Consider the following 10,584-nt stretch of genomic DNA (forward strand, 5'->3'; position numbering starts at 1 on the left):
ATGACATTATATATGGAAATCCTTCGGTAATAGAAGGAAAGGCCAATGCAAGATTACTTACTAACATGATATTATTTGAAAATGGATTGACATGCATGAACAGTTGGGATAATGTTTCTTGGAATTTAAAGAAACAAAAAAAGTTCTACTATTTACGGAGTTTATAATACTAGAAATGGCAAATAAATAATAAAGTAAATCTAAAAATTCCTAATCCAATGTACTATGAGTTATAGTGATAATTAAGCTACATTATCAAAGGCTTAAAGCCAAATTAAAACCTAAACATGTTCAAATATAGCTATGTGTAAATCGGCAATGGGTGCACCGTATATTTTGTCAAAGCCAAGGAAATAAATCTTTTGATAAAGGAATTGCATTGGAATGATGTCTAGGCTTGTATGAGGGATGGGTAACAAGTTCAATTATTAAGTCACACATGATAAAGCTCCAACTCAATGCTTATTACACATTAAATCTTGAATTTTAGTGAGTCAAAGTACATCATTTGAATATATAGTTAGAGGTATTATGAGGTCCTTTTTTTCACAGGTATAGTTGGAAGTATTAGGCTGTTTGAGTTTGAGGTAAATTTTAAGTTAGACTTTTGGTTTTTGTATTGTTGTTATTTTTCAGTGTTTTTGTGTTTTTTTCAATTGTGTGTGATTTTGTTTATTTGGATTATTTATTTCTTGAATTTTTTGTTTATGTGTACCGGTTAATTAATAATGTAGTATGAAATGATTTTTTTTGGTTTTAGGTTTGGTTGTTTTTTATTGTCTATGTATTGATTTCGTTTTAGTGTTTAATTGTTAGTTTTATTTAGATGTTTTATGTATATATTGGTTGAAGATTGCATGTGTTAAGTTGTTGTTTTTGGGATGGATTCAGTTAATAAAGGAAAAAAAATAGAATTAGAAGATTAGAAAAGCTACGTATGCAAGATTGAGTAATTCACACAATTGTTGCAACACAATTAGGAAGAAGATGGTAAGCTTTTGATTTTTTTATTTTTTTTTTAGCTTTTTGATGTTTTGTTTTGTGTTTCAAGATGCGACTAAATTGAGAGGATTGAGAACTTTGGGGTTTTTTGTTTGACGTTGCAGAAGACAAATAGACCTAAGACTCGGCTTCTAAAGGCGACCAAGTCTTCAAACTCAGTCGAGGAGGATATCGAAATCGAAATGGCAAAGGTTTTGTATGGATTGATGAAGCAATCATGAAGCTCCAAGAAGGAAGCTAGCGCTGGAAATCCTTTGCCGAAGCTTAAATCTGAAGATGTAAATGGTTTTTCTACTTATAGAAAGCCCCTTGTTTCACCTCAGATTGCAAGCTCTACACAGAGCCAATCCCAAACAACAGTTTTGCCTGATCTATTGGTTCGCGTTGGTGGGTATTTTGAGCATTCTTTCTTTTTGGTAATAAGGTTTGCTCTTTTTTTTTTTTTTTATATTGGCATTTGCAACATGAAAAAAAAAAGGAAGTTGAGGATTTTCCAACTCCAGTGAAAGTTGAGAATGTGGAACGGGCAAAAATGAAAATCTGTTCACCAAAGCAAGGTCAAATATCAGGACTTAAAAAGTTCATTTCTGTTTTTAATCTTGATAAGAATGCTTTTAAAACGGCACCAGTGTAATGGGAGTCACGGAAGAACGTGGTGATGATTAAGCATGGAGATTCATAATCATCCATTGAAGAAGAACCAAATTCCGTAGATGGAGCTGTGACCAGGGAAAAGTCTGTTTCGACTGAAAAAGGATCCGTTAAATTGGATGTTGATTTTCAGGATTCCACAGTGACCAAAGCGTAAGCATCAAAGAATCTTCCTTTCTTTCTTTCTTTTTTCCCTTTTGATAAGTACTTTCATGATATCATGATTGTTATTTATTTATTTATTTGTTGGCGTGGGATATCACAGAATATCAATGGTGTCAAAAGTGGAGATCCAACGTGAAGAGAAGTTCAAAATCGATTTGATGACAAGAATCTCTTTCTGTCGAAAATTCCAATTAGATTTCTTCCGTTGGTATTTTGCTGTCCAAATTTTTGAAGAAAAAGAGTAACAAGTAATGCCCCCATTCCTTCCTAACTGGCTTCTCCTCCTATGGCATCATCTCGAGAAAGGGATAGCCCTGTGGATGTCAAACCAGATCCTATATTCAAGGTTCTAGATACAGAGTCAGTAGGCACCTTTGAACTTTACTGATTTCTCTTCCTTTTTTTGGGGACTAAAATTTTTTACTCTTTCATTTTTCATGCAGAAGATAGAGACTTTGGCCAAGGATGAAGCAAAGGTTGTGAAGAAAGAAATGAGAGCAGAAGATGGTAAAGACAAGAAGATGGATACAATTAGGGAGAAGCGAGATTCATTGAACCTGGATTTGGAGAAGCTGTATCAAGATAGTGGTAGTGATTATTGTAAATTTGAACAACATGCTAAAAAACAACAGCTATCTAAAAGTTGGCATTCCTAAAGTGGAGAAAATCGGTAATTTTTTTATTTTGTTTCAGCTTTGACTAAATGTGCAACTCAATAATTTTTATTTGTTTCTTTATAACACTGCTTGAATTATGATTTGATTGAGTTTACTGATTGATCTTCTCCTCTTATTCAGCAATAGCCACTTCGAAAACTCTGTTTATGTTAATTACACGTATTATTGTAAGTTTAAATTTAATCAAATATCAATTAAATAAAATATTAAAAATTTTCTTAATAAACTAGGCCAAACCGAGTCACCCGCACTAGTGTTAATTAGAAGAAATCATGCAAAGCTATTTAATATCTTAAGGTAATATTCAATGATTAACAGAATTGATTCTAGATTTAAAGAATCGATGAAAAAAGATTTATCATAAGAGTAGCCGACTGTCATTTACTAGACTTAAGGAGCAGTTGACCACTTATCCTAAAATAGTCGACTGCTATGAATTTTAAAAAGATACCAAGGTATTGTTACAAAACTTAACAAAAGAGTAATCGATTGCCTATCTTAGGGAATCAACTAATGTCAATGACGTCGATTGCTTTTTCAATTTCTATTGGTTTTAACTATTGTAAAATTTAGGAAGTCGACTGCTCTAAAGCAACAATCAACTGTCCTGTTTCATGAAGCGTTCTGAAAATAAAAAAATTACAAAGAGGTAATTAATTGTCTTCACTCTCAGAGGTGATAAACGGGCCAATTTGAGTGAATTCGTATTGAACTGTCTTCGAATTTAAATCTTACGGGTTATGATTTATTTTATATTCAGATCGTCTCGAATTCAAATTTTTTTAGATTTAAGCTTTTTCAAATTTGAATATCTTTGAGTTTGTATCATTCTAAATACGTTAATTTGATTCGAGTTAGGTTAAGTTACTATTTAGAAGAGTTCAAATAATTTTTAAATTTAATAAATTATTAACATTTTTGTAATTTCGAATGTAAGGATTAATTTTTAACGTTTTGTACAGCCAAATAAAAATATTTTAAAAATATGAATGTTAAAATTTTTAAATTAATATATTTATATAAATAAATATTATATATTAATTTGTCCTTAAATATTATCCATTACTTTTTTCAATCTATTTAGATAAAAGCTAAAAAATATAAATCCAATGTATCTACTTATAGTTATAGTATGAATATAGAAGAATTAATAATTAGATAAGAATTTGTTTTGCAATTAAACTAAAATAAATATATAATAACACTAAAAAATATAAAGCTCAAAATCATTAGATTACATAAAAAAAAAAAAAAAATCATTTCAATGACTTAACAAGTCACAAATAAAGTCCACTAAAAACAAATTGATATGATATTGATCAAATTTTAATATTTTATTATTTTGATATTAACATTAGTTAGATATAATTATATTCACTAATTAATAAATGTCTAATTATAATGTTAAATAGTAAATATTATTAAAATGAGTATCAATTATTTTTTAAAATTGAGCAGTTAATTAACTCAAGCTCATATCAATTTTTTGATTTGTACATTAATCATATTACTAATATTACTACATTAAATTTAATCGTATACTTTGATTGATCAAATATCCATTAAAATATTTAATTAAACAAAACATATACTCTAATTGACCAAATTCACATAGTTGAAAATAGACATTATTAAAAATAATATTATTTTGATTATTTTGACATTAACATTTACATAAATACAATAATATTGGATATATGCCAATTGATCAAATATACAATTAGAATATTGAATACTAGAAATTATTAAATTGATTAATATAATGCTAATTACACAAAAAAATGTATTTGCTTAAATATAACTAATCTTAATATTATAAAATTATAAAAATTAATTAATTAAAATTATTACTAGTATATCTTTTTTCAAAGTTATACATTAATAATTAGCAATAATTAATTATATTCTCGATTTAATTTTAATTTTAATAAATACTAATAAATCAATTAAATTAAATTAAATTTTTTTATTTAATATTAAAATAAAATTAAAAAAATTATGAAAATGTTAACTAAAAAAATAGTGGCATATGAAAAAAGCCTTACACTCCAAGCAAAAATACCAATTTCACAATTTGCATTTCTAAAAATAAAATTCATAATTCCCAAACAAAATGGGTAAACCCTAATATTATCATAATTCATAAGTCTAATTCTATTCCAAACTCTTAAAGCACTCCCTCTTGACCCCAAACTTTTTTTCCTTGAGCCTATTTTTTCAAGTCTCAACCCTTTTCCTTGAGCCTACTGCCACGAGAATTCATTAGCAAACTCCCTCCCAACCAGCGATAGCAACAAAGCCCAGCTAGGGTGGGAACGAGTAACTATTGGGGCGGATATGACATTCTTGTCCCTGTACACGATTATGATATTCATGCCTATTCCCTTACCCGTATCCATCGAGTAATATTTCTGTATTTCCATCTCCATACCCTATAAGTGACAGGTAAGCTAAATTTTATCCCAATACCTTATTATAATTTTTAAAAAATAATAAAATAATCCAAAAAATCACATATCACAAATTTAACTAAAAAATTCAATAAAAATAAAAAAAAAATTTCATTTGATAAAGTGGCATATAAAATATTTTTTATAAATTATATATTATTTTAATTAAAAAAAAAAGAGAAATGAAAATATATATTTAAATATATCGGGTACCAAGTGACCCGCGAGGTAGGTATCGCCTCGCCTGCCCTCAACCACAAACTTGATAATACCCACATCCTATGCTACTAACGGATATTTTTGTTTAACTGCATATTTTATTGATGATGATTGGAAGTAACACTGTACAATTTTAAATTTTTGACATGTGTCACCATCACGTATGGTATTTTTTTTTATAAAAAGATTTATGATTTATTGAAAGCTTAGGGAATTGAGAAAAAAATTTTAGCATTACTTTAGCAATATGGATAACATGAAAAACTTTTTATGTGGTTATCTTGATCAAAACGGTGCAATGTTATGTCATGGATTTTTTTATTTTCATATTCATTGTGCTGCTTATATATTGAATTTTGTTGTTTAAAAAAGCTTATTAATGATTAGTGAGCCTTTGAAGAAGGTAAGAGAAAGTGTAAAATAGGTTGAAGGTTCTGAGGCAAGAAAGATCAAGTTTTAAGAATGTGTAATTCAATCAAATTTGAATTATTCAAAATGATTGTGGTTGGATGTGATAACTAGGTGAAACTTTACATATTTTAATGTTAGATAAATTTTATTTTTGTGAAGCTTTTGAGAAGTTGAGTTAGTCGGATGAGAATTATGAGGCATTTCAAAGTTCAAAAAATTTTCTTTAAATTGAAAAGGTTTTCATGTTTTTAAAGCCGTTTTTTTTTATATAGCCACTTTATGTTTAGGAAGAGACTGTGCCACTAGCTATTTATATTTTGAAAATATATGGCAAATTCAAAAAAAATATTGGGAATATGATGCTTGTGTCTAAAGACCCAATCATGGTACTAATGGCGAAAAAGATAGACTAAGTTTTGTAAATATTGGGATGATTTTAGTATGATGTTATCTTTTTCAGTGATACTTAGATCCTCACTTTAAGTTGCAAATTTTGCAATATCTTTTGCCAAAATTAGGTAGTGAATATGAAAACAAGTTGATGGATGTTTATTATTTTTTAAAAATTATAATAATTTTAATATTTTTGGCCAAAAGTTTAATATAATTGATTTAATTATAAGATTATTACTTATTTTTTTATATAATAAGAAATTTAGTCCTTTTTTTAACTTTTAGTTTAATTATACATTTGTTATTATAATTTAATATATGGACTCACATTACTTTATTATTATATGGATTTAAAATCTATAACACAGGATCTATTTCATATAGATCAAAATTGGATATCTATGGATAATGCAAGAGAAGTTTGTGAGAAGCAACTTGATCTTGATTATTAGAAAAAACATAAATTTTGATATTCAATCCAATTACCAATTATTTTTGAATAGGACTAGCATAGAGGGTAGAGTTATCAATAAATGGAGAAATTATCGTAGATCCCATAATACAAAAATATTGATTGCCACTCATAATTTGTTGTATAAATATGACGTGTCAATAAATCAAGATGATAAGATTTTATTGTTATGAACTATATTTTTATCAAGTTTTTTAATGATTATATGATTATTTTTATATCTATTAGTAAATAAATAAAAAGATGTAATATTGGAATTAGAGAGGACTATTGCAATGTTAAATTAATTGTCTCGTGAAGTCGAATAGGATTAAGAGTTTCTAATTACAATATAAGTTGCTATTTTACTTTGTAATAAAATTTTTTTTTTTTTTGATAAAAAGTTTGAAGATTTTTATTAATAATAATTGTGTTTGCTTTGATTAACTTGCAAGTTCAAATTTTGGATGTTCAAGTGATTTTATCTTGATGATGATGCATTATTCTTAATAATTTGAAAGCTTTAGTTATTTGACTTTAGAAATTGAAGAAAATATTTTAATTTATTATATTTGTTTGGATATTTTATTATTTAATTTAATTATTTAACTTTATATATCAATTTTAAAGTAATATATTTAAATTTATAAAGTAATGTTTTTATTTTCAAGTAAAATTTATATTTAATATAGTATGTTTGAGACGCTAAAAAAATATAATTTAAAGTTACTTTTTGTTAATAATGGTATGAATGTTTTTTTTTTTTTGAAATATAAAATTCAATCAAATATTTAAATTATGATATAATTTTTTATATTTGAATTATCAATATATTAAAATTAAAATATAATTATAGAATAAAGAAAATGAATCAATAATATATTTTTAAACGATTATTTGATAATGAAATTAAATGTTAAATTAATGATTTTATGTCTTGTTTTATATTAATAATTATTGTAAATATAATGAGGTAATAGTACTAAAAATCTAAAAATCACTTTTAGATTTTAAAGTGATAAAACCATCCTCCCTTAACTTATATATTATGCAATTTTGTTTTTTGAGTTGTAGATATATTAGCTTTTATTGTTTATTCAAAATTACAACTATAAAAGAATGTCTTTTTTTCAAGAGTTAGAAAGAGCAATGCAATATAAATTAAAATTTTTTTAATTAATTAAAATTAAAAGCTAAACAATTGTATAATGAAATTGTTTTTAATGATGATAATAATTTAAAAATATAAAAGGTAATAAGGTTAAATTTTTCTCAAAAATGTGGCCATGAGTCATAGAGTTATCTTGACTAAAAATAGGTCTCATGAGCCCTTCTAAGTCAGAACACTAAAGCATGACTCTTACTGTCGACTGGGTATGCTAAAAGCTATCGACTGGGTATGCTAAAAGCTAAAGATGATAATGGTTCATTCGATTTTGGTTCTATTATTTCAATTTGTGTATAGTATTATGAATTTTTAAATTTTTATTTGAATTTGAATTTAAATATTTTTAAAAAATTAATTCAAATTTTATCGGTTCAATTTGATTCAGTTCATCAATTTTTAAAAATTAATTTTTGATATTATTTTAATATATTTAAATAAATTTAGATATAAAATAATTATTTTTATTTTATAAAAATTTTAAAAATTAATAAAAATATATATATTTCAATTTAGCTTAAATTTTTTTTATTTTTTTGCTTCCTAATCTAAATTTAATAAAAATATTTAATATCTAAACTTAAATTTAATTCAATAAAATTCGATATAAATTGAACCAAACACTACAACTTTATGTGAATTTTCAATTTTTCAAATTTTTCTCACCCTTGTTCGGAGCAATCACGCCAAACACTGATTTTCAGCTTGAATTTATAGAAAGCCACATCACTTAATTATCAAAACTCAAAAAGGGTAACTAGTTATCGTAAGTTCCTTGACTTCATTTTATGATATAATTTTCATATAATTGTAAAAAAAAAAAAAATATTGGAAATAATGACTCAAATCATATAAATAATTTGGATAAAGTTTTTTTTTTTATTTTAGATTGGTTAAATATTGTTTGATGGATAAAAAAATTTATAAGAGAAGAATTCTAAATTAAGAGAGATTCTTGATAGGTAAATTATGATATTTATAAATAGTGGAGTCACAATAAAATTAGATATGAGAAAAATACATAGGAGAGTCATAGAGGTTTATTAGGTAAATAACTCATAGGGAGATTGAGATGGTCTTTTTGATGTGTATGGTTTAATAGATTAAAGGAAATGAGATGTTCTATATAAGTATAATGAGTCACAAGTGTATGTACTTGTTTAAGTTGAAAATACTTCTAAGATTGGAGAAGAATGAGAGTCTATAAGTATTATTTGAGATTGAGTATTGATAATTTGTATATTTATAATTTTTTACAACTAGTAAATTTTTTTTTTTATTTATGGATGTATATCAGTTTGGTTGAATCACATTAAATTATTATTTTTTATATGGTTAATTGATTGTTTGATTTTATTTCCTCTAGTAGACTTAGCAATCCGTGTTTTCATATCATATTTGACATGTGTAATGATACAAATTATTAAAACATAAACACGATACGAATTATAAAATATATTTAAATCCTAAACATGAATATGATACATTTCTTATACGTATTACACATGACATGACTAACACAAATAACACTAATAACATTAAGAGATACGAATAAACACAAATAACACTAATATATGCACATAGATAGTAAATACAAATCATCAAACCTCATACACAATTCAAGTCATACCAACCTACTAGCTTCAAAGTATTAAAAAATACAACAATAATTTATAGGTTATGTTTTAATAATAACATATCATGTAATATAAAATAAATTGTATAATTTTTATCATTATACATATTATTTAGAATTTGAATTATTTTTAATTTCAAATGTATAATTTCTTATTTTAATTCTTATAATTTAAAATAATTACATATTATAATTTATGTTATTAAGATGATCATATAATTTTTTATCATTATAAATGTTATTTATTATCACAATGATATATTGTTGTATATTTATATGATTTGGATTTGCTTTACTTTATCAATGATTATTTTATTGGATGTCACTTGTTATTAACAATTAAGTGTACATTTGTCCTTCTAAATTATTTTTTTAATGAAAAACTGTTTTTTAAAATTATTATAAAAAGTTACATAAAATAATATATATTTAATATGTTAAAATTTATATATTATATATAAATAACTAACATAAAAAATACTTGCATATTTAAAAAATATAAAAAAATTGATTCCCATTAATATGTATTTAACATATATTATATATAATTAAAATTTAATATATACATTACTAATGTAACAATCATATGTATAAATAATTATATTAGTTTTTAGTACCAAATCTAAAATGATGAAATACTAAAAATTAAAGAATAAAATAATGATGTATTGCACTAATATTATTATTTATATTGTATTTATATTATTAATATAAAAAATAATTTTATAATAATTATTAAATCAACATCATAATTAAATATTTAAAATAATCTTTCTATGGTATATTGAATAGTTAATTAGGTATCATAATTAAAAGATTAAAAATTAAAATAATTTTTAATTATATGTTTATATTAAATTAAAATAAATATAAAAAAATATGTTAAATATGTTTTCATATCATGTCATGTGTTAAACGTATTTTCACATGACATGTTTTATTTAAATATATTTTTCGTGTCTTAAACACTTTTAGAAGTGTCAACATGTATAAAATATGAATTATATCATATTGAAATTCATGTTAATACGAATAAATATGAAACATATTTTTTTAAAATACATATATGATTTTTTTATATTATTTTCGTACTATATCATTATATTGTATCTAAAATTACCAAATTTATTGGTTAACTTGAATATTTAATTAATTTAAAATTTTTTACTTAACAATTAAAATTAAAAAAATCATAATCCTAATAATTAATATCAAAACCATATCCGAAATTTATGGGTGTGATTCCTATGAGATAGAAACTGCTTTATGACTTTTCAAACAAAGTCTAAACTTAATTTTATGTAAATTTGACGGTTTGTATATTTATATCGTATAAAATATTAAAATTTATGTATTTAAATCAT

At 24.1% G+C, this 10,584-nt stretch overlaps 1 long non-coding RNA gene across 4 annotated transcripts; it reads left to right on the plus strand.

Moving 5' to 3' along the window:
• The first annotated feature begins 277 nt into the window (after positions 1–277).
• Positions 278–2,619, plus strand: LOC111276805 (uncharacterized). Of its 4 annotated transcripts, XR_016343497.1 has the most exons (6): positions 278–990; positions 1,107–1,389; positions 1,481–1,559; positions 1,632–1,806; positions 1,919–2,178; positions 2,262–2,615. It is a non-coding gene; the product is annotated as an uncharacterized LOC111276805 (long non-coding RNA). The 4 variants fall into 4 exon arrangements; XR_016343496.1 differs by having other exon boundaries at positions 1,481–1,806; positions 1,919–2,182; positions 2,262–2,619; XR_016343495.1 differs by having other exon boundaries at positions 279–587; positions 1,481–1,806; positions 2,262–2,612.
• Positions 2,620–10,584: the final 7,965 nt, after the last annotated feature.

The sequence above is a fragment of the Durio zibethinus genome, chromosome 7 (assembly GCF_047325235.1).
Source record: "Durio zibethinus cultivar Kanyao isolate XHJ-2024 chromosome 7, ASM4732523v1, whole genome shotgun sequence".
Classification (NCBI taxonomy): Eukaryota; Viridiplantae; Streptophyta; class Magnoliopsida; order Malvales; family Malvaceae; genus Durio; species Durio zibethinus.